This window comes from Crocuta crocuta, unplaced genomic scaffold (assembly GCF_008692635.1).
Source record: "Crocuta crocuta isolate KB4526 unplaced genomic scaffold, BGI_CrCroc_1.0 scaffold383, whole genome shotgun sequence".
Taxonomy (NCBI): Eukaryota; Metazoa; Chordata; class Mammalia; order Carnivora; family Hyaenidae; genus Crocuta; species Crocuta crocuta.
The window spans coordinates 3750319-3775501 of NW_027531897.1; the positions used below are offsets into that span (position 1 = coordinate 3750319).

A 25183-nucleotide genomic window follows, 5' to 3' on the forward strand; every position below is an offset into this window, starting at 1 on the left:
TGCCCTGACTGGGCTGGGATGTGGGTGAGAATGTTGCTCTCTCCTGCCTCCTTTCCACTGACCTCTGGGGGTTTGGATTTAGGATTTGCCCCTAGTGTCCAAGACTTTGATAAGAAACTTGTAGAGGCATGGAGCACCTAGGTAGCTCACTTGGTTAAGCATCAGACTTCAGCTCAGGTCGTGATCTCATGGTTTGTGAGTTCAAGCCCCTCATCGGACTCTGTGCTGACAATTCAGAGTCTGTAGCCTGCTTTGGATTCTGTGGTTCCCTCTCTCTCTGCTCTTCCCTTGCTCACACTATACCTCTCTAGTGCTCAAAAATAAATAAATGCTAAAAAATTTTTTAAAAAAGAAAGGAACTTACAGAGTTAGATGAGTACGTACAAATCTTGATAGAAGAACTAAAGCTTTAATTTTTTTTTAAAAAAATGTTTATTTTATTATTTTTAAGGGGGGGGAGACAGAGTGTAAGTGGTGGAGGGGCAGAGAGCGAGAGGGAGAAACAGAATCTGAAACAGGGCTCCAGGCTCTGAGCTGTCTGCACAGAGCCTGTCCCAGGACTCGAACTTGGGAATGGCGAGATCATGACTTGAGCTGAAGTCAGATGCTTAACCGATTGAGCCACCCAGGCACCCCTAACAATAAATGCTTTTTGATAACAAACTTCAAAACTGCAAAGTTGAACAGAGAAAGAAAATTGAAACACTCCCAAAAACAGCAAATAGCATGGTGGAATCAATTAAACACTGCATTCTGTTGCTGCATATGGCTGAAAGTACTGTCAATTCTGTAGATACAATATATCAGCTTAGTCCCTCAGAACCTGTGATCAACACAATGCCTACCCAGACTGTCTTAACTCCAGAACCTGTTCAGTTTTGTAAGTAAGAGCAGACTTCATCTTCCCTACCAGTTGGAGCTATATTATATAGCTACCGTGGAACATCATCAGACTCCCAACACCAAAGAATACAGGCGGTAGGCACTTAGCAGTTTGACTTCTTCAAGCCATGTCAACTTGTCTCCAAAGTAGTATAGCTTTCAAAGACCCATTTTATAGCTGTGTGTCTCCTTTCAGTTTATCTCTAGATCAGTTTCCTTTCCTTCCTACAGCTCCTTCTTCCTTCCTTTCCTTTATTATTATACTAGGAGTTGATGAATATGATTCAGTCCCTGACTTCTCTTAGCATAGTCTATTACAGGGAGACATTTAAGGAAAATGTTATTCTAAACCCCTGTGTAAAAACTTGATGCTAAATTCTTTATATAATTTAATGTTAGAAGTTTTTTTTTTCTTAGCAAACAGACGTGCCTACTGTTATAAATAATGAGTATAATGGAAAACTACAAATAAGTAACTTCTTTTTAAAGATTTTTTTTTGAAGTTTGTTTTCAGAGACATCGAAAAAAAGAGCACACAAGTGGGGAAAGGGCAGAGAGAGAGAGGGAGAGAGAGAGAATCCCAAGCAGGTTCTGTGTTGTCAGTGCAAAGTTCAATGTGGGGCTTGAACCCACAAACTGTGATATCATGACCTGAGCCTAAATCAAGAGGTGGACCCTTAACTGACTGAGACACTCAGGCACCCCTAAAGAAACAAATAACTTTGTTACTAGTTTAGGTCATTATTTTTCTTATGTAACAGGAAGTTTGGAGGTAGCCAGTCCAAGGGCAGGTATAATGGCTTCTATATTTCTGCAATGCTACACTTAGCAGGATGCTCTCAATCTCTTTCTTGTTACTTCAGACCTAGTATGACTGCTATATTTCTAGGCATTTACTTTCCAGGCAGGAAAGAAGAATTAAAAAAACCTCCTTTTTGTTGGGCTTCCTCCCACACCCTATGAAAAAGGGAAGTTCTCATCAGGGACTTCTTGCTGTATCTCACTGTCTAGAATTGTATAGTTTATCTCAGACTATTTCAGTTTTCTAGTCACTATGGTAGAGGAAGGAAGTGTAAGAGGCATTGAAATGGGTATTAAGTGACAATATGAAGCAATAAATGATAAACCATTCAAGACTAATAAATTCTAGGCCAGTTAACTTGGTCTCTGCATTCCAAAAGCAGATGTGCTTTGAATAACATCAGGATACAAAAGAAATCCAGTTATTGGTGAAATGATATCATAAATAAGCAAAAGGAGTTTCTTCTTTTAAACACAGAGAGACAAATTGATTTCTGATAACCATATTTGCTAGAAGAAGGAGGCAAAATAAACATAGTAGGGACAACTACAAAAAGTTATTGACTTTAAGTCTTTATTAAATCTTTCCTTTCAAAACAGTCCTCTAAACATTCTGAATTTCATGACCTGAATGAAGGTAGGTGTTCATCCTTTGTTTTTTTTTAAAAATAGAAATAAAGCCTGAATTGAGAAAGAAGAGTTTTGTGTAGTAGAATATGATATAGTATGATCTTAAATAGAATTTTATGTGATTGGTTATATATGAAGTCTTGCTTGATTAATTATATATAATCCTGTTTGATTAATTATGTGTAGTCACAGGTTGGTACGTTGGTGCCCCAGGGAGCAGAATTAATATGTAGGATGTTTGCTAGTGACAACTGGTGGGATTTATACCTGTGGTGGAAGGGAAGACTCAGGACTGGGCCACAGGAGACATGGGGCTTTGATGCAGTCAGAACCATGGGAAGCCAGTGCCATAGGAAAGTTATTCAGAGCTGTTCTAAGTTGAAGTAAGGAGGCTAGGTCTTTGTACTCCTTCACTCACCAGTCATATAGAGAGAGCTGTCCCCAGGAGGGGGTGTGATCTGGAACAAATTGATCTATACAATAGAGTAATTCCCAGAGAGGACTGAAAGCTGCGTGCTGACAGCTTTGGGAAATAAATTCTTCAGATTTTCAATTCACCATTATGGCTGTGAGAACGTCAGATTGAACTTATAAATTTTAGTTTTACATTACAGTTTTTAGGGACATTACCCACAATAAGTGCAATATCTTCTGATAAATCCTCTCATTTAAGGATTTGGAATTGGACTATTAAAGGTGACTTATTCCAATTTGAGATAAAAAGGGCTTTTGGTTTTTTTAAAGATTCATAAGAAAGCTTCACCTGAAAGAAAGTCTTCTACATTGCCACAAATATTAATTATGTTAAATCACTTATTTGTAATACTCTGTACATGCGGAATACTAAATAACAACAGTGACATATTCATTTTTTTTAGCTTTTAATTCCCTTTATCATGGGAATATTCATTTTAGTATAGATCCATGGTTATCTTTCTTTTTTAAGTTTATTTATTTATTTTGAGAGAGAGAGCAGGAGCAGGGGAGCGATGAGAGAGAGAGAGGGAGAGGGAGAGAATCCCAAGCAGGCTCTGTGCTGTCCACCCAGATCCTGATGCTGGGCTCCAGCTCATGAGCTGTGAGAACATGACCTGATCTGAAATCAAGAGATGGACCCTCAACCGACTGAGCCACCCAGGCACACATCCATGATTATCTTTTTAAAAATTTTTTATTAATGTTTGTTTCTTTTTTTTTTATTGACATGTAATTAGTTCACATATGATGTTACTTTTAGTTTCAAGTGTAAAACACAGTGATTGGCCAGTTCTATCCATTATACCATGCTTACCATGGTAAGCATAGTTACTGACACTATACAACATTATTACAGTATTATTTTCTTTTTTTTTCCTATGCTATACTGGAATTTTGCCACTCTTAATTTCCTTCACCTCTTTCATCAATCTCCTCAATGCCCTCTGGCAACCAGCAGTTTGCTGTCTATATTTATGATTCTATATCTCTATTTTTGTTGTTGTTTTTTTTAGATTTCATATTTAAGAGAACCATATGGTATTTATCTTTCTCTGTCTGACTTAGACTAATCCATGTCAATGAAAATGGCAAGGTCACATTCTTTTTTATTAATAACATTCCATTGCATATATATACCATATCTTCTTTATCCATTCATGTATTGATGGACATTTGGGTTGCTCCCATATCTCAGCTATTGTAAATAATGCTGTAATAAACATAAGGGTGCATATACCTTTTTGAATTAGTGTTTTTGTTTGAGTAAATACCCAGTAGTGGAATTACTAGACGATATGGTATGTCTATTTTTAATTTTTTGAAGAAACTCAATACTGTTTTTCATGATCATTGTACCAATTTACATTCCCATGAGAAGTGCGTGAAGGTTATCTTTTATCTATATTCTTGCCAACACTTGTTATTTATCTTTTTTAAAATATATATATTCAAGTTAGTTAACATATAGTGTAGTCTTGGCTTCAGGAGTAGAATCCAGTGATTCTTCTGTTACATATGACACCCAGTGCTCATCCGGAAAAGTGACCTCCTTAATGGCCATTACTCATTCAACCCACCGCCCACCTGCCACTAAGTAACCCTTAGGTTGTTCTCTGTATTTAAGAATCTCTTATGGTTTGCCTCCCTCTCTGTTTTTTTATCTTGTGTTTCCTTCCCTTCCTATGTTCACCTGTTGAGTTGCTCAAATTCCACGTCTGAGTGAGATAATAACCATTCTGTTTGATGTGAGGTGGTATCTCACTGTGGTTTTGATTTCTAATTCCCTGTAATTAGTGATGCTGGGCATTTATTTATGGGTCTGTAGGACATCTATATATCCTCTTTGGGAAAATTTGTATTCAGGTCCTCTGCCCATTTTTAAATCAGACTATTTGTTGTTTTGGTATTGAATTGTTTGATTTCTTTATGTATTTTGGATATTAACCTCTTATCAGATATTTCATTTGCAAGTTTATTTTCCCATTCAAAAAGTTTCTTATTTGTTTTATCAGTGATTTCCTTTGCTGTACGAAAGTTTTTCAGTTTGATTTAGTCTTAATCATTTATTTTTCTTTTGCTTCCTTTGCCGGAAGAAACATATCCATAAATACATTGCTAAGGATGATGTTTAAGAGATTACTGCCTATGTTTTCTTTTAGGAGTTTGATGGTGTCTGGTCTCACATTTAAGTCTTGAATCTACTTTGAGTTTGTTTTTGTCTTTAATGTAAAAAAGTGGTCTAGTTTCATTCATTTGCACATAGCTCTCCCATTTTCCTGATACCATTTTTTTGAAGAGATTGTCTTTTTCCCATTGCATATTTTTGCCTCCATTATCGTAAGTTAATTCCTCTGAATGCGAGTTTATTTCTGGACTCTCTCCTATTACATTGATTTTTGTGTCTATTTTGGTGCCAGTTCATACTGTTTTGATTACTGTAGCTTTGTCATATATCTTGAAATCTTGGACTGTGATGGCTCTAGCTTTGTTCTTGTTTTTCCAGATTGTTTTGACTATTCAAGGTCTTTTGTGATCCCATACAAACTGGTATTATTTTTTCTAGTTCTGTGAAAAGTATTATTGGTGTTTTGATAGGAATTGCATTGAATCTATAGATGGGTTTGAGTAGTATGGATACTTTAATGATATTAATTCTTCTACTCTATGAGCATGGTATATCTTTCCATTTCTTTCTGTTGTCTTCGGTTTCTTTTGTTTTCTTTTAGTTTTCAGAGTACAGGTCTTTCAATTACTTGGTTAAATTTATTCTTAGATATTTCATTCTTTCTGGTGCAGTAGTAAATAAGACTGTTTTCTTAATTTCTCCTTCTGCTACTTCATTATTACAATGTAGAAAAGCACCCAATTTCTGTATATTTTTTATCCTGCAACTTTACTGAATTCATTTATTGGTTCTAACAGGTTTGGGTTTTTTTGTTTGTTTTTTTTTTGGTGGAATCTTTAGAACTGATGCTCTCATTCCATGATTATCTTTATAATATTTTTTAAGAATTCTGATGTCACACATCAGTTTCCATTCCCCTATCCTGCCTGGCTCATATATTAATTGGCCTATATTAAAAGCCCCCTGCCACCCCCCTCCCCCCACTTCTTTTTCTTGGACTGGAATCTTAGGAAGGAGAGAATCTGTCTTAGTTGTTTTCCATGCCTTCCTTGCCTTTTGGATAGACTTCTATAATTATTTTCTTTCTTTATTTTTCTTCCCCTGAAAGTTAACCAGAAGTAACAGTATTTATAGAATAGAGTTGCTCTACTACTGGACATGGTAGTGGGTCTGGGAGTAGGAGGTATCCTTTAGAACTTGTATTGACTGTAATAACAGCAGTCAGATGGTTCAAATTTAGATTTTACTGATTTAACACTTAGAATAATCTGGACTTTAAATCTATGACCAGTTTGTGAGAATATGGGATCATTAAGATGAAAGGTTTAGAAGCGTGGATTTTGATGAAAATAGCCTGTAATGGACACACTAGTTAGATGTTAGTCTCACATATCTTCTATGGTAGAGAGTTTCACACATTTTATATAGCAGAGTTATAGTTTTTGGAGAGTAAATCCACAAGGCCAAAAAAATCAGTAGTGGTTGAAGTATTTTTTTCTCAGCTGACAGAGTGTTGTGGCTAACTTCTTGGTTCATGTACTCTTGCTCTGGATCACTGGTAGATTTTGGTAGAATTTTTATATTAAATATTTTCTACTTCCGTCTTTCCTTCTTTCTCCTTCCTTTTTGGTGATTTTAAGACATATTCAGAGTGAAAAGGATAGATAGAAATGGTACATTTATACAGCCTACCAAACTTTTCACCATTAGCAAGCTAATTGATGTAAGGTTCTCAGCATAATAATTATCATTTCTACCCTTTATGTAACCCTAAATGTTTTGACAAATCCCTTTGTCCCTTAGGAGATTGAATTACCAGGTCTGCTGCATTCTTTTCAGGTTAGTTTTAGAAGCAAGTTTATCTGAGATCTGATGAAATGATCATGTTTAAACCTGTAACAAATGGTTTTTTGTTTTTTAAGTTTAGTTGATCACTTTGTGCCTATGGCATCAAAAGTAATGTTTTGTGTTTTACCTAAAAACTATAAAATCAAAAACAAAGCCAGAAATGTATCTGCTAGCAATTGATTATATAGGAATGCTCATTCCCTGAAACTATAGGTGTATTGTATTAAATCTCTGAATTGCTAAAAGTGAATATATAAGTGAAACAACAGGCAAAGACAGTGTTGTGTATTATAATCTAATAATCTTTATTTTACCTTGTAGAAAGAGATTGCACTGAATGTTTCTCTAATTCATATCTGAGCTATTTTTATATTAAAAAAAGACCCATCTAAAAAAAACACCCTAAATAGGGTCCTTTAAACAAATGGACCCATAGAAATTCTCTTCCAAATAATTTATTTAATATTGTTGTGTTCAGTTAATATTGAAAAGACTTGGGGCGCCTGGGTGGCTTAGTCGGTTAAGCGTCCGACTTTCGCTTAGGTCATGATCTCGCGGTTCGTGGGTTCGAGCCCCGCGTCGGGCTCTGTGCTGACTGCCAGCTCAGAGCCTGGAGCCTGTTTCAGTCTGTGACTCCCTCTCTCTCTGACCCTCCCCTGCTCACGCTGTCTCTCTCTCTCTCTCCTAGAAATAAATAAAAAAAAATTTAAAAAAAAAAAAGAAAAGAAAAGACTTTTCCATTAAAAATTTACCTATTTGCAAATTAGTGTTTGCATATTGAGTTTCAGCTTATAGAGCACTTCGAATATTTTCTGGTAATTATCATAACTCTATGAAATGTTTAAGGCAGTTATATTATTGTCCCTAATTTATGGATGAGTTATCTGAGGCATATAATTAATAAATGGTAGATCTCCTCACCGCTGTGAGTGATTTTTCTAGTCTATTATAGTATATACCATGGATGGTCAGTGTTTTGATCTCAATAGAAGTTAAGAAGAATTCTCTGTATCTGCCTTGAGCAAGCAAAATCCCTTTTCAAAAGGCAGGAATAGGTGTCAGATCTTTATCAGGCTGGCAAGCACTATAAATGGTAAGGTGATCTGATCTGGGGAGCATGTATCTACAATAAGTAGACTATATCAAAATAAGTCCATATTGAAACNAATAGGGGGGAGAGGGAGAGAGGCAAACCATTAAAGACTCTTGAATACTGTGAACAAACTGAGGACTGATGGTTGTGGGGGGCAAGGGGGGAGAGGGGCATGGAGGAGGGCACTTGTGGGGATGAGCACTGGGTGTTATATGGAAACCAACTTGACAATAAACTATTTGTAAAAAAAAATAAATAAATAAAATAAAAGCATTTAAAAATTAAAAAAAAAGAAGTCCAGATTTCATAAGCAGGAGCTTAACAAGAGAGCAAGAAAGCTAATTTACTGATGATGGCAATCACAGGACTAAATTTCAGAACTCTAGGGAGCATACCCTCCTGTGAGTGTTATCCTCTGGAGTTGTACAACATGGTGGTTACCTTATAATATATTAAGAATACTAAAAGAGAGCAGTTATTCAGTGAAGAATCTCTGAAGACTGAGGCCTTTTTTTCTGGCTAACTCTGATAATCAGTAAGTCATTTTCCGAGACAGAATCTTTTGGTCTTAAAAGGCTGAGGTCAACTCACAGCTGCAATTTCTCTGGGGAAAAAGTGTCCTTATACTTAGCCAAAAGTCTTTCACATCAATATTTGAAGAGCGAGAACCATATCCTGCAGTCAAATGGAGGATATCTATGCCCCTTAACAAACAGAAAGAGGTTGGCTTTTAGATGGTGAACTGTGTTTGGCAAGCCAACAGGAGTTCAGAACACCAGACTTCTTATCATATCTTCATGTGATTTTTGCACTTCAGGTTTTCTAAATTCAGAATAGACTGTGAAGGTAGCTTGCAGTTGGCTCTGAAAATTTCCAGTTATGGCTTAGATCAAGTTGAAATATCCTGGGATGATTTTTAAATGATTCATAGGTATAAGCTTTTCACAATGTTAACATTTCTATTTGACACAGAAAATCATTCTTTTTGAAGTTGATGATTTATTTTGATTTGAAATTACAAATCCCAGAGATAATTTTCTTACCATGAACATTGTATTGTTTGGCAGGTGGCTTTCCCTAAAGATTACTTAAAAGTCTCTTATCCTTAATTGAATATGTTACAGCGTGGAAGTCCACTAAGCAGTGCTTCCAAAATTTATTTGCATTTTGTGGATTATGTTTAAACCCCTTTTAGATTTGATGAAAGGAGTCAATAATATTAAAATAAGTTCAAATGCATTTTCAAGATGTTGAACACTCATTGCCAAAGAGAAGAGTAAGTATTGGTCTGAAATGAAATAAGAATAAAGTTTGTATTTTAGAGCAGAAAGTATCATTTTTGGGGGTGAAATATGAGAATTTTAAATATTCACACTAGTGCTAAAATTTTCTTTTACTTTGCTAATGCTAATTTTAAAACTTGCCAAAATAGCATTACTTGCAGTCTAGGCATAAGGAATATGTAATTTTCCTAGGATGAAAGTTTGTCATGATGTACACTGAGTAATGTATACAATTGTTGAATCACTGTATGTTATATACCTGAAACTAATATAACACTATATGCTAACTATACTGAAATTAAAATTAAAAACTCATAAAAGAAGAGTTTGGAGCTCTTGTTACAACCTGTTGGCCATAGATTAAACTATTTTAGTATCTTGTATTGATTTAAATGTAGAAAAATAGACAAACCAGAATTTGAAGAAGATTATGTTTAAATTATATTAGTAATGTACTATAGTATTCTTTTTTCCAAAAAGATGGAGAATTAGGTATTTTATTTACATGAGAATTATAATGTTTTAATCCATGGTTTAATATGCATTCACAGAACTAGACTACAATTAGTACTTAATATTGAAAATTACTTTGAATATAATTTAATATATGATGAATCAGAAATTCTGGCAGGCTCCTGCATTGACTTAGGGACATCTTTATGAAATCCAGATTCTACCAGGGCATGGAAAGATGCTGGTTGTTTTAAACCTTTTGAATTTTGGATAAACTAGCATTTGTTATGTCTTCCTTCTACATTCTTTGATGCCAAATTTACAGAAAAAACGTTATTTTTATCCAGTGATATTTAAAAGCTTCCTTTAAAGAAAACTTCTTTACTGAAAAAGGATAGCTTTATTTGGTTTTAAAATCACATTTATAAGTGACTTCTGTCCTGGAGTTGAAAATGTAGACTGAGTTCTATTTGTGTCTCCCCTCACTGAAGGCAAGAATCTCTTCTGAAGTCACTGAAAGGTTAGCAAGAGAGCAGAGAAACTGTGATTGGAAGAATTGAGCCTAGTAATTCTTGATGTTATGGCAACTGTCATCTGAAACATAGGGCGTACGCTTCAAGCTCTATTTTTCATTGTTGAACTAATATACTAAGCATTTGTAGAATATGATTTTGAGCTATGCTTACTTTTCTAGATTTACAACTTGGTTTTTAAGGAAATAGTCTCAGAATGGTACTTAGTCTTAGGTAATTTTTTTCTGGAAGACAAATAATATTCATTGATAGAATTCTCCCTGGGTTAAAAGAAAAACAAAGAAATTAAGTTATTTTATCAATTTTGATGGATTAATTTATTAAGTTCAGTAAGTACTTTTCTGTTCATTTGGAATATTTCATCTGGCTCTCCTGGCAATGCCTTGAAGTTGAGAGCCAGCGTGGGAAAATTATGGGACAGTGAGACGGCTTCCCAAAGAGACTGTAAATAGTTGCTGGTGGCAGCAGGACTAGAACTCAGATCTCCTGCACACTCTTGCTTCATGTTGTCTTCAGCCAACAACATCCTCTGTTGATCACTATGCAGCCAAAATTTTAACATTAGAAAAATGAACTTTTCCAAAAATTGACCAGAATGGTTCCTTCTAGCTAGCATTACTAGCTAGCATTACTTCATACAAAACCAGTTTTTGTTGTTGTTGTTGTTGTTGTTGTTGTTTGAGTGATAAATCAAAATCACCATGGTAAAAATCATTTTTACTACAAATAGAGATAGAGGCTACAAATAAGGTGATGCATTGGGTTAAGGCACCAATTTCTAGTCCAACTGACTTAGATCTTTATCCTGGCATGAATTTGGTGGCACCTCCTAGTCCCTCATGGACTTTTTTCCACATCAGACAAAACCACTGAATGGTTTTGTGCAGAGTCTGGCAGGGTTGTGAGTTGCAGTGGTGTAGAAACGGAAACAATTTGGGAGTTGTAGGTTGAAACTGAGGTGCCTGGTTCTATGAAGTGGTATTGGTACTGAACTTTGAGTACCAAATTTATGTATATATTTAAAACAATTTTTTTAAGGTGGATGATAGTAGCTATTTGAATGTCTTTGGAATACTGAGACATTCAGCATAATTGTACATCTTATAAAGAGGAATTTTGGAGTAGGATGGGCTGTAAATCCACTGCAAATTTAGAATCCAAACAAAACTCATTTCATGTTTGTATAAACTATTTTAAGCCATCTTGTTCTTACTAACATTTTTTTCTCTAGTCTGTAGTCTTTGTTTTTAAGGCCAGCTTCCCCTCTTTCACTAGAGATACATACTCATGAGCCAGCTGAATCACTTCTAGATGGTCCTGAAAGAGGTTGTTTCCATTTTATTTTGTTGATTATAATCTTTATCTGCAAATCATCATTGAGGATCCACCACCGAATTCACTAAGTTCTTTGAAGAGCTTTCATAGTAGAGAGAAGATATAGTCAACACCCAGCAAAAGGGGCATTAGACTAGCATAGTAAACACTTAAAAAATATGAAATGTCTTATAAAAGAGATACAGCATTAAGCGTATATCTTTAGCAACTTTTATGTATTAAATAGGTAAATTTGAAATTGTTTCAAGAGGTCCTGCTCTGAATTCTAATGGCATTCACCATCTTTCTTAGGCCTCTGATTCTGGGTTAAAGGACTAAATCACAGTGCTTTGTAATGGTAAACTCTCAGTGCATGAATAAGATAAGGAAACTGATTCTGAATTACAATGTAATATTGCCTTAAATCTGCAATTTCATTAAGTTTTTTACAAAGTCATCTTGTCTAAGTTCTGCTCAAGTAATTGTAACACATGAAGTTTTTTATACTTAGTTTTGAATGCGGTAAATTCCATTAATTATCCTTTTATATTTTGTTTGACATTCTCCTCCTGTACCTTCACCCCTTCCACACCCCATAGCAAACTATGCCAAACCTAGTTAGTGAGTGCCAATCTTCAGTGCAGGCTGTTTCATTAAAAATCTTGGCGGTCCTGAAGAGTATGTGATATCTTCATTTCAAATATAAAACAAAATAGGAGCCCCTGGATGACTCAGTTTGTAAAGCATGTGACTCTTCTTCATTTTGGGGTTGTGATTTCAAACCTCATTAAATAAAAGTGAGTTGAGATGTAGAAGGAAACAAGTAGAAAGCCGAACACCTTCAATGTTCATTCTCCAAAGCACACAATTTTAACATACCCTAAAACTTCTGGGAGCAGCTGCATCAATATTTGGTTGGAACTTAAAATCCCGAATAAATTCCAACTTCCCTGAAAGATAGAGTTTGAGGAAAGTGATAAAGGTTATTATGGTGTCATTGACTTGAATGAATTTGAAGAGACTTACACAGAGGGGATCCTCAGAAGGGATAAAAATGCATATAAATAAAAGATATTAAATGCTAAACAACAAAAGTGCAAAATATTGTCCCTACGACAAATATTGTCAGCTGCTCCCTGGGTCTGGAAGGTGAGGTCTTATTATTTGGTTGTTCCTTCCATATTGTGTGCCTTCCATTCTTAGGGAATATACTTTTGAAATAAACAAGGAGGAAAGAAGAGCAGTCCTCATTTGACATAATTGTAGAGAGGTTCAGTGACACACCACAACCAAGAACAAGATGAGTTCTCCTGTTTGCTGAGATCAGGGCTCTATTGAGGACATCTAGTTAGCAAGAGGTCAACAGAAATGTCTTATTTTCAAGACAGAATATTTGGGACAGAAAGTATTTCAGTGTATTATTTTTATTAGAAGTGTCTGTGTCATTTGTGTGTGTGTCTGTGTGATTCCTTATATTTTCCTGGCAGTGAAGATTGCAAAATAAATATCATTTTAATGAGTTGGATGTATGAAATAAATTGACAAAACCTTGAAATGGTGTGGTTTTTTAAAAAGTGTGTGTGCTGTTGAAACAAGCAGGAAGTGTGGTATATATTTTTACCCTTTAAATGTAAGATAAAAATGTGTCTACTAAAAGTAGGGGCTATGGTAATAAAAAAACTCCTCCTCACATTAATGGCTTTTTAGCCTCACTTTATTATGTAGATGTGTGTGTGTGTGTTTGAGCTAGGAGTAAAGAATTATGAGATAAAAGAAGCACTTTGTAAAATAAGCAGAATTAAAATATATAATTCAAGTTTATGGCAGCAATTACAGATTCTAGACATATTTTCTAAAATAATCTTATACCTGAAGTGTGTGTATTATTAATTTTATTATCCATGTTCCTAGTCCTATTATAATATTGACACAAACTCCAAAAATTTAGTTAAAATGAAATTGATAATGCTAATGAAATTAAAACAGCATCTTGGCCATGCTTTAGAAATAGTGTTCTAATTTCCTCATTTATTCTTTGTTTTACTATTTGCCATGGGCAGAGGAAGTCTAATTCTATTTGTCTAACATCTTAACTCTTATGTGGTCACTATTTTGAAATCTAAGTGTCTAAATGCCATGACAGGCTAAGGTGGATTTAGAAAAGGTATTTGAGTGTCGCCTGGGTGGCTCAGTTGGTTAAGCATCTGACTTCGGCTCAGGTCAGGATCTCACTGACAGTGAGTTAGAGCCCCACATCAGGCTCTGTGCTGACAGCTCAGAGCCTGGAGGCTGCTTCAGATTCTGTGTCTTCCTCTCTCTCTCTACCCCTCTCCCACTCACGCTCTGTCTTTGTCTCTCAAAGATGAATAAATGTTAAAAAAATTTTTAAAAAAAGAAAAGGTATTTGTTTTGAGTGAGAAAAAGACTATTTTTAATTTGGTCATACTTTTTTTCTTGGTTCAGTAATGCCAGATATGGGTGTCACAGTTAAAATTCCCTTTTGCCATAACGATTCCTTGGTAAGAGTAGAATAATGTCCTATATACCATAGGAATTGAGTGAGTTGATAATGAAATTTGAAGCCTTAGGTGAAGATAAATTTTTTGATTGTTTCATTATGTAGGTCATTCTGAATTTGAGAATCTTGCTCTTTGTGTCTTAAAAAAAACAAACAAAACCCTCTAACTTGGATATTGCCTTGTCTTTGTACAGTTTTAGCATATCATTGTCATCATGTCTTTTAACTATTCATACAGTGATTCATTTTCACATTATAGTCATGTTGATGTTCACAGCATTATGGGATGATTTTGTGGCAAACATGCCCACATCACATTGCTACACACCTTTGCATTACAATAAATCCCCAAGAGGAGTCCTCAGGACTTCTGCTCAAAATATTTTTTAGTCTTGGAAATAATGGAAGTGGCAAGGAACAAGAGAAATAAATTAGGAGATACACTAGATTCGGCCAACAAACAGCAAGGGCACTTTGGGGATTTCAATTTTGATTTATAATCAGTCTAATAAAAAAAAGTTGACTACTTTTACAGTGCTCAGGAAACAAAAAGAATTTTTTTTTTTTCTGGAAGAAAGGCTGGGGATTCTGTAAATTGGCAGATACAGAAAATTTACCAGCCAAATAGGCCTTCATTCTTGCTACAAAACCTTTGCTGACACTTCATTTATCTTAAGCTACATAGGGCTAGTAAGTTTTTAGGTTGGCAAGCTCAAAGGAAACCTTACTGAAGATTCAGAATAAATTGTAAGCTAGTTTCTAGTATGGTATTAGCTACATTATAATACTACACAGATCATCTTTCAGTGTCTGTTTTGTGAATTAAATTGAGAATCTATACAAAGTAGGATATTGCTAATTGCTTCATAATCTTTAATGACAGTACTGTTATTTCTAAATTATGTAATTTATTACATGTAAAATTTGGAATTTGTGATTAAGTTTTAATAAAGAGATGAAAGAAAAAGAAATTACTAGTATTATTGAATATAATTGGAAAGACCAATTTCCATCAATCACTGAATGAGGCTAACCTAATCCATTAGTTTATACCTATTTATTCTCCTTAACAAAAAGCAACAATAATTGAAATATCAATAACATTTATTAAACAGTATTGTACTATTATGCAAAGTATATATCCAGTACTCATGTTTATCCACAAAGCAACTAGGAACTATAGTTATTCTTATTTTTCCCTATCTTACAGATGAGAAAACAAGTTATACAGGTAAATATACATATAAAAATGTGAAGCAATATATAGTTAATCATTAATTTATGTGCAGGTGGAGTTCAAAAGAGAGATCAACAGAAGAGTCAGCAAAAAATGCTTCCTGGATAAGATGAGTCTTGGCTATATCTTACTGCTATAGAAAGATGGTTGAAGAGATAAGGGGAAAGAAAATTAGAACATGTATGGAAGAAGCCATGGACATTGCATTTGAATCCAGTCAAAAAAGAACAATGAGTATATATACATTAATCATACGTGGTATACAATTTCTTAGTTGTCTCACAAATAGGGATAAAATGTTTTCATCAAAGCTTAGACTCTGTTAATAGTTCCTAGTATGTTGTACATGCTCAAAAGAATTTTAGTAAAATGTTTAATATTCATAAGAAATCTTAAGCAATTTATAAGTGCATTAGTTGAATAAAATTAAGTATTTAGGGGCTTAGATTTTTCTATTAGGTTTTTCCCAAAGAGAAGCAGATTAACATTATTTAATTACTTATTACTTTTAGAATTTAATAGTTTATTGGAAGGAAAGGTTAACATACTGTTCTATAGAGGAATTTGTGTTTTTTGGCACACATTTGTGCTGTAGTATCAATATTCACTAAAATTCACATGGCCCAAATTTGTTGTAGGGACACTAACTGAGTCATCCAGGCACCCTTCGCAGTTTTTAATCTGAGGACGTTTACACATTTTCAAATGTGAATCATTGGCAAATATCAGAGTCTTTTTATTTAGGAATTACAGAATAGTGAGAGTTCATGATTACCCAAATCTTGATAGTAATTCACTGCTGGAGACCAGAAACTTTAAATTTTCTGCTTTCCAAAAGTAGAAGTTTTCAGTGTATCACTTTTAACAAATGATAAGGGCACTAGACTGTTTTTCAAAATTGGTGAGTTAAAATCTCACCCTGTTTCATTGCCTACTAGCCGTTTGGCCTTTGGTAAATTATTTGACTTCTGTAAATCCCAGTTTGTGCAATCATAGAATGAAAGTAATACCTTTTTGCTTTCTACACTGTGAAGGTTGTTGTGAAATGGAAAGAGAAAATCCCTATGGGAACTATTAACCCTTTGCACAAATATATTATTTCAAGTCATTTCTTTAATACTAACAGTGTTTCAGGCCAGCACATATCTTGTAGGTAACAGTATAATGTTAAGCTTGTTATTACTATGGCACTGATTATGGAATGCAGGAATATACTAATAAGGTAAGTTTCATTCATTCATATGAGGATATGGGGAAGAATCCTTAGGTAGAAATAAGCCTTGCATGTTTGGGGAAGAATGTAGGTTAGTGTGTGTAGTTAATATGAGTGAGTAAGATGGTAGTTCTGAGAGGCAAGGACAGATCATTTAGAATCATATAGGCAAAGATTAGTAGGTTGAAGTTCTTGTGAGTGCAATATTATCATTATGCTTATTTAAAATACAGTATTGTTTAATTGAGGATGACAGTTTTATTCTACTTTTTGATCAGTAGAAGAATCAAGATAGGAGATCTTAAGTTTAATATATACCCAAGTGGATTATGAGAGAATGGCACTTGTGCCTGGGGGCTTCTTGTACACTTTTTAGGCTCTTTATGACTATTGAATACTATCATATTAAAATGTATTTTTGGGGCACCTGGGTGGCTCAGCTGGTTAAGCGTCCAACCTCAGCTCAGATCATGATCTAGCAGTTTGTTCGGTTTGAGCCCTACGTTGGGCTCTGTGTTGACAGCTCAGAGTCTGGAGCCTGATTCAGATTTTGTGTCTCCCCTTCTCTCTGCCCTTCCTGTCCTCATGTTCTTTCTCTCTCTGTTTCTAGATAATAAATAAATGTTAAAAAAATAAAATAAAAAATATTTTTATTTTCCTCATCTAATATATTATGAATTTCTTTTGGCCATGGACTGTGTTTATAATCAAGCTTGTATAGAAAAGGATTTTTAAAAAGTTTTTAAATTCCAATATAGTTAGCATACAGTGTTATATTAGTTTCAGGTATACACTATAGTGATTTAGCAATTCTATCCATTATGGTAAGTGTATATAAGAGGATTTTTTTTGTTAATTTTTTAACAATAAAATATGTTATTATGGTAATGAGATACAATCTCTTGCCTCATCCCTTCCCAGCTATTACTTCTGGGAGTTAGTGCTCTATCTCTAAATAGTATGATTTTATCACAACTTTTTGATTTGTTATTTTAGACATTCTCATTTATTTACTTCTTTTATAGGTAATAATTTTACTGATTTAAACCACTGATTTAAATTTTACTGATTTAAAACCACTATTTTAGGGGTGCCTGGGTGACTCAGCTGGTTAGGTGTCTGACTTCGGCGCAGGCCATGATCTCTCAGTTCTTGAGTTCAAGCCCCGCATCAGGCTCCGTGCCAACAGCTCAGAGCTTAGAGCCTGCTTCTGATTCTGTGTCTCCATCTCTCTCTGCCCCTCCCCTGCTTGTGTTCTGTCTCTCTCTCAAAAATAAATAAACATAGAAAAAATAAAAAAAATTTAAAATCTCACTATTTTAAATTAGTAAAATACTGATTTAAGTGCCCATCTTCCTAATACATTTAATCATTTGCAATTCCTCTTTTATCATTAATTTTAAACAATAAATTAACTTTGTTTCTTGTTCTATCACTTACAAATGTCTTTTACTTCTATAGTTTGTAGAGAACAGTGTTAGTGTTCACCAGGTATTTTTACAGGTTGGAACAGCTTTGTTCAGAGGGAACATAGAACACTGATTTCTTCTTCATGGCAGTTAAGTAGTGGTCTTTGTCTTCCATCTCTTAAGTGCATTTTCGCTTGATCTAGGTATGATATGTAATTCATGTTTATGTGATAGCAATAGATGATTTCATTGATTTTACTTGGCTATCTGTGCTTCCATGTTAGTAAGTTGTTTAAATATCTAGCTCCTATGCAGTAGAAACCAGATCAGCTTAAATTTTTATTTTATTTTATTTTATATGGCATAGCTCCACATGTACTAAGTTTGCTACAAAACTGCTTTTTAAAAAATATTTATTGGTAAACTTTTTTTGCAAAAGAAACTGATCAGTATATTGTGAAAATTTTAATTTTAAAATCTCTGAGAGTTTATTAAGTTATGAAAGCATTTTGGTTTTCACACCTTATATCCTCTAGTCCTAAGGCAGTTAGTGTTGGGCTGGGTCTGAAGGTGAGGAGCAAATGTAACAAGGCCTATGCACGCACAGTTTTTTCAGACAATAATGAATTAGGCACTCATGTTTTTCAAACACTTAAGCCCCTCTTGGAGAGAGATAATGATTAGATTTTGTAATATTCTTTTTTTAAAGCTTATTTATTTATTTGGGGGAGGGGAGGGCAGAGAGAGGGAGAGAGAGAATCCCAGGCAGGCTCAGCACTGTCAGCACAGAGTGTGACATGGGACTCGAATTCCCATACTGTGAGATCATGACCTGAGCCGAAATTAAGAGTTGGACACTTAACCTACTGAGCCACCTAGGTGCCCCAGATGTTGTAATATTCTTAATAAATTATTGACAATTCCAGTTAGAGACAAATGGGGGTAATAGGCATCAATGCCTTACATCACTTAGATAGTAGTGTTAGACTAAATTTAGCAAATTGGAATACTGAATAGAAACAAGGATAATGAAATGTAGCTGGGGACAAATATAAAGCAGTATGGTTGGAGAAGAAAAATAGTATAAAATCTAGAGGATGGATATCTATATTTAAGTAGAATTGGAAACCCCCTTGGTAGCAGAGGAATAACAAGATTGGTATGAGTTAACAATGTAGTGTTGTGGTGAAAGCAAACACAGAACAGTGGCAAGTAAATAAGAATTAAGAATGCAGGAAACTTGAGGTTATTTTCCCCATAGTACTTGCCACTGGTCAGGTCCTTGTGCGAGCGTTGTTTCTAGTTCTGGGCTCTACCACTAAGGAAGGACGTGGAGAACTTGGAGAAAGTTCAAAGGAGGACCACAAAGATGATTAAAGGGTTGAAAAAGAAACCTAAAAGAAAAATTTTTAAGTAGCAGGAATTATTATTATTCCAGGGAAGAGAAGATTTAGAGGTATTTAACTTACGCATAGAGGATGGAGACCAGATGTTCTCAATCTTCAATGGAGGTCAAACAAAAAGAAATCAATTGAACCTGCAGCATGAAGGATTTGGATTAAATATGAGTTGAGTTTTACATTTAGAAAGAATAAGTGGCTATGGGACATGTGAAATTTTTGTGACATTGTAGATCCTCACTAATGACTTAAATCTGCTTACAGGACATTTGAACTATTTATTGTTCTAATAGCTCATTAGGTAAACCTGCATTTTTTTCATTCTTTTTTTCTGACTTATAAAAATTAACAGTTGATCAGGAAATTCTGACTTATGATCAGTCTTTATGGCTAATGTGTCTAGGTGACTTGACAGAGGTAATGTAATTTGAACTATACGCAGTTCTGTTAATAAGACAGTGTTGTTTGAGATTTCATTAAATCAGAAGGATAATCAATGTGACCTCTTTCTCCTCCTTCTTGTAACTACATCATGCATTAGAAGAAAGATGACAGTTGTTGCTTATTAATTGGTTTCATGGTAAATATCAATAAAAAAAGAAATGATCACATTAAACATATTATTATATGTCCAAATGATAAAGTACTGTGGTGGGTTTTTTTTCCCCCCTAAGAGTAGCCCTTTCATATGCATTTTTAAAATGCAGCCAAGGGGCGCCTGGGTGTCTTAGTCGGTTAAGCGTCCGACTTTCGCTTAGGTCATGATCTCACGGTTTGTGGGTTCAAGCCCCGCGTCAGGCTCTGTGCTGACTGCCAGCTCAGAGCCTGGAGCTTATTTCAGATTCTGTGACTCCCTCTCTCTCTGACCCTCCCCTGCTCACGCTGTCTCTCTCTCTCTCTCCTAGAAATAAATTTTTAAAAAAATGCAGTCNCTGCCAGCTCAGAGCCTGGAGCTTATTTCAGATTCTGTGACTCCCTCTCTCTCTGACCCTCCCCTGCTCACGCTGTCTCTCTCTCTCTCTCCTAGAAATAAATTTTTAAAAAAATGCAGTCAAGCTTTCCAAATCAATATTGTTAAATAGTTTGCCTGACCATATATAAAAATTATTTATCTTTGCAAATGGACTACCAAACTACTGTCTAACAAAAGTAGACATTGATTGCTTGTGGCTAGACTTAAAGACTTATACATTCACAATGGAAATTTTTTTTCTTCCTATTGAGCAATGCTTTGCATGTGTATTATGCTTTTCCTTTTTTTGCTTTAAATAGCTTATTTGGTTTTGAGGTTTTTGAGGAAGAAGACAAAGTAAGCTGTGTACTTTATTTTAAGGCAAAGAGCTGTTGTGGTCTACCATGTTCTGTAAAACTAAAAAGATGGTATAGTAAATTCAGAAAGAGAAAAAATTTAGATGTAGTAAATGGTGGAAAGTTATTTGTATAAACTGGCCTTGTATTATAAATAATATAAAATGGACTGATCAATTTTTCATTGTTTATAAGGCATTTGCATTATATGTTGATGTCAGATATAATTTTTTTCTCAATCCAAGAGAAAGTTGTATTTTTATAGGGATGTAGTTTGTTTTCTAAACAAAGAGCAACCTGTCATTTTCATTTTTTAGAAAACAACTTTTTTACTCAAAACTTTTATCCATTTTGTTCTAGGTGCTGTAATGGTTGTAAATACTTTAATGTATATGGCATGTAGGGTACCTGGGTGGCTCAGTTGGTTAAGTGTCCAATTCTTGGTTTCAGCTTGGGTCATGATCTCATGATTTGTGGGTTCAAGCCTGCTTGGGATTCTCTCTCAATCTCTCTCTCTCTCTTCCCCTCAAACTGTCCCTCCCCCTCAAACTGTCTCTGTCTCTCTCAAAATAAATAAATTTAAAGACTTTAAAAGATATATGATATGTTTGTTTATAGAGCTACAACAAAATATTGGGATTCTTGTATTTACTTCCTAAAGAAGACAATATATCTTTCAGAGTGGTATTTATCAGTTAGGTAAATTTAGTTTACTCTGGCACTTTGATTGATTAGTTTGTTCGTTTTATATTACTTGCAGTATAAGACCTGTTTATACCAATAACTTTATATCTTTTACTACATCTGGGATGATGTTCAAAATATATTGGTAATTAAAAGGCAGCATTTCAAAAATATACCACTTTGGTGAATGTTTAAAAATATAGTAACAGTTTATTCATTGTAAATAAATATATCGCGATTTAGTGACAAGACAATCAGAGAGAAAGTTATTCAATTAATCAAAAGATTGAGGGGTGCTTGGGAGGCATCTGATTCTTGACTTTGGCTCAGGTCATGATCTGCAGTTAGTGGTTTTGAGCCAGTGTCAGGCTCTGTACTGACAGTGTGGAGCCTGCTTGGGATTCTCCATCTCCTTTTCTCTGCCTCTCCCCAGCTTTTGGGTGTATGTTCTTTCTCTCTGTCTCTCCAAATAAATAAATAAACATTTAAAAATAAAAAAGATGGAAAAGTATTGAGATAATAATGAAAAACAGCCTAGAGGACAAATACAATAATCTGTTGAATTGAGACTATTCATGATTACAAAGGAGTGAAAATCCTGTATTGGTAGATTTTTATAACTTAGATATGGAAATCTCAATCTTGTCAGCTAGATCAGTATTTTGCAATGGTTTGAGGACAATTTTGGAAGAGAAGAAGGTGTTCCTAGCTAATTATCTCTGTGCCTCCCAATAGAAACACTGTATTAGAATGAATGGAAAATTCATATTATGATGCAAATAGCCATAGAGATATTTAATAAACTAATGGTAAACCTTTCATTATTCCCTGGGCAAAAACAGTGGCAGCCTCTGACTTATAATAGGAATTAGTAGCTAAAGGTGTCTAATATTATTTAGGCAACAATCATGACACAGCTGTGAGAACTATCATGTAAAATGTTCACATCATAATAATAATTATAATGTGTCGCTTCAGCAGATAGTATATATGTGGTTAGTCTTAGATTTTAGGCATTTGAAAATATAAGTGAGTAACTTTCCTGAGATAATTCATGTCATTTAGATAATGGGATGAATATTATCAAAGACATAACCTGTGAAAGGAGGTACATAAACCCAACAAATTGTTTATTTAAAGTGGTGTTACAGCCCATCTGGAAAACAGTGTGGAGGTTCCTCAGGAAACTAACAATAGAACTCCCCTATGACCCAGCAATAGCACTGCTAGGAATTTACCCAAGGGATACAGAAATGCTGATGCATAGGAGCACATGTACCCCAATGTTCATAGCAGCACTCTCCACAATAGCTAAAACATGGAAAGAGCCTAAGTGTCCATCCACAGATGAATGGATCAAGAAGATGTGGTTTATCTATACCATGGAATACTACATGGCAATGAGAAACAATGAAATCTGGCCATGTGTAGCAACATGGATGGACCTTGAGGGTGTTATGCTGAGCGAAATAAGTCAGGCAGAGAAGGACAAATATCATATGTTTGCACGTATAGGAGGATTAGGAGGAACTTGACGGAGGAACAAGGGGGAGAAGAAGGGCAGAAATGGTGGGGGAAAGGGAGAGAAGCAAACCATGAGAGACTCTTGAATGCTGACAAAAACTGAGGACTGATGGATGTGGGGGGAGGGGGGGATGGGCATGGAGGAGGACACTTGTGGGGATGAGCACTGAGTGTTATGTGGAAACTAATTTGACAATAAACTATTAAAAAAAAATAAAAAATAATAAAAAAAAAACAAAGTAAGTAAAGTGATGTTAAGGGGGTTGCCTGGCGGGCTCAGTTGGTAGAACATATCTTGGGGTCATGAGTTCAAGCCCTATACTGAGCATAGAGCTTACTTAAAAAAATAATGAAAATAAAGTGGTATTATGGGCTGAATGTTTGTGTTCCCCTAAAATTCATATGTTGAAACTTTAACTCCTAATGTGTTGGCATTAGGAGGTAGGTCTTTAGGAGGTAATTAGATTTAGATGAGGTCATAAGAGTGGAATCCCCATCGTGAGACTACTGTGCTTTTATAAGGCAGGGACAAGACCAGAGGTCTCTCTCCACCAGGTGAGGAGATAGCAGGAAGGTGGCTGCGTGCAAGTTAGGAAGAGGGCTCTCAACAACACCGAGTCTGCCAGCATCTTGGCCTTGGACTTCTCAGCATCCAGAACTATGAGAAATAGATATTTGTTGCTTAAGCCACCCAGTCTACAAGGTGAGTAATTTAGCAGTTGGTACTGAGAAGTGGTATGCTGCTATAACAAATACCTAAATATATGAAAGCTTTAGAACTGGGTAGTGAGTAGAGACTGAAAGATTTTGGAAGTCAGGCTAAAAGAAGCCAAGTTTGCCATGAAGGGATGCTTAAAGGCAATTCTGGTGAGACTTCAGGAGGAAATGACCAGAGTTGTAAAGGAAGTTTCCACTTTTTAATAGAATACACAACTTATTGTGAACAGATTTTTGGTAGAAATGTGAATGATAAAGGCCATTTTGATGACATGTGGATCATAAATGAAGCATATGTTATTGGGTAGTGAAGAGGAGGAGATCTTTGTTATCAGATAGTGAAGAATATGCTTTGTTATCTGATAGTTGAATTATGCTCATGTTCTAGTGTTTTGTGGAAGGTGGAACTTGTGGGCAATGAAATTGGGTATTTAACTGAGGAGATTTCTAAACAGAATGATAAAGGATCACGTTGGTTCCTCCTAACTGCTTATAGTAAAATGCAAAAAGGGAACAGAAATGAAGAAGGAATTGCTAAGCAAAAAGGAACTAGAATCTAAAGATTTGGAAAATTTTAAGCCTGTATACATTGCAACAGTTGAGGAATATGTTCAGAAGAGAACACTAAGGTATGGCTGACTGGCCATTCAATAATGAGGTTAGGGTGGCTGTGAGCTACAGAGTAATCATCCATCTCAACAGAGCTAGCAATAGATAGAAATGAGTATGCTAACAGCTGGAACTAAAAGAAACCAAGAAAATAGGAGGGAACAAAGGATGGCTGTGAACATGCATTATCCTTCAAGAAAAGGGAAGAAGAACCCCAAAGGCAATTCAGAGATCATCTGGGCTGCTACTTCTACCACAGGCCCAGAGTGCAAGGCCTGGGTAGCAAAACTGCCTCCATCTTGGTTTCAAAGGAAAGAAACCACTGCCCTGCAAGAGGTGCATAAGAAGGCCTTCATAAACAGCAGAGTGGGCAGGACCCTTACAGAGAGCCTTGTGAATAGCACTCTGCTAAGCTTAAGCGGTGGAGCCATGGATGTGAAATCATGGATGATGCTTCTGCCCCAGTGGTTCCAGAGAGTAGAGCCTAGACCTGTATTATTCTCAAGCCTTAAGTCTATTGGCATTTTCTGTGGCAGGTTTTGGGACTCTGTTTGGAATCTTACTTGGGATCCATTACCTCTTTCTTTCTTCTGATTTCTCCTTTTTGGAATGGGAACATCTACCCTATGCCTATCTCACCATTCTGTTTTGGCAACACATAGCTTTTCTGGTTTCACAGGTTCATAACTAAAAAGGAGCTTTTTTCCCTCAGGATGAATTGTACTTAGAGTCTCACCCATATCTTCTTTAGATGATATTTAGATGAGACTGTGGACTTTAATTTTTAATTAAATATTGGAATGAGTTAAGACCTTGGGCCTGTTGAGGGAATGAATGTATTTTTTTGTTGAGAAGGACATAAATTTGGGGAGCATGGTAAGGGTGAAATGTTATGAACTGAATGTTTGTTTTCCCTCCCCCAAACTCCAGTGTTGATGTTTTAATCTTCAATGGGTTGGTATGGAGATGGGGCCCTTTGGAGGTCATTGGGTTGAGATGAGGTTACGAGGGTGGGCCCTGCATGATGGAATTAGTGCCCTTATCAGAAGGGGAAGAGACACCAGAGCTTTTTCTCTCTTCATGAGTAAGTACCAATGAAAGACCATGTGAACACACAAGGGGAAG

General features: G+C 35.4%; 1 protein-coding gene across 1 annotated transcript in view; it reads left to right on the forward strand.

The window, feature by feature from the left end:
* Positions 1 to 25183, forward strand: part of ADAMTS6 (ADAM metallopeptidase with thrombospondin type 1 motif 6) — a 270295-nt gene that overhangs the window by 66838 nt on the left and 178274 nt on the right. The window lies entirely within an intron of this gene.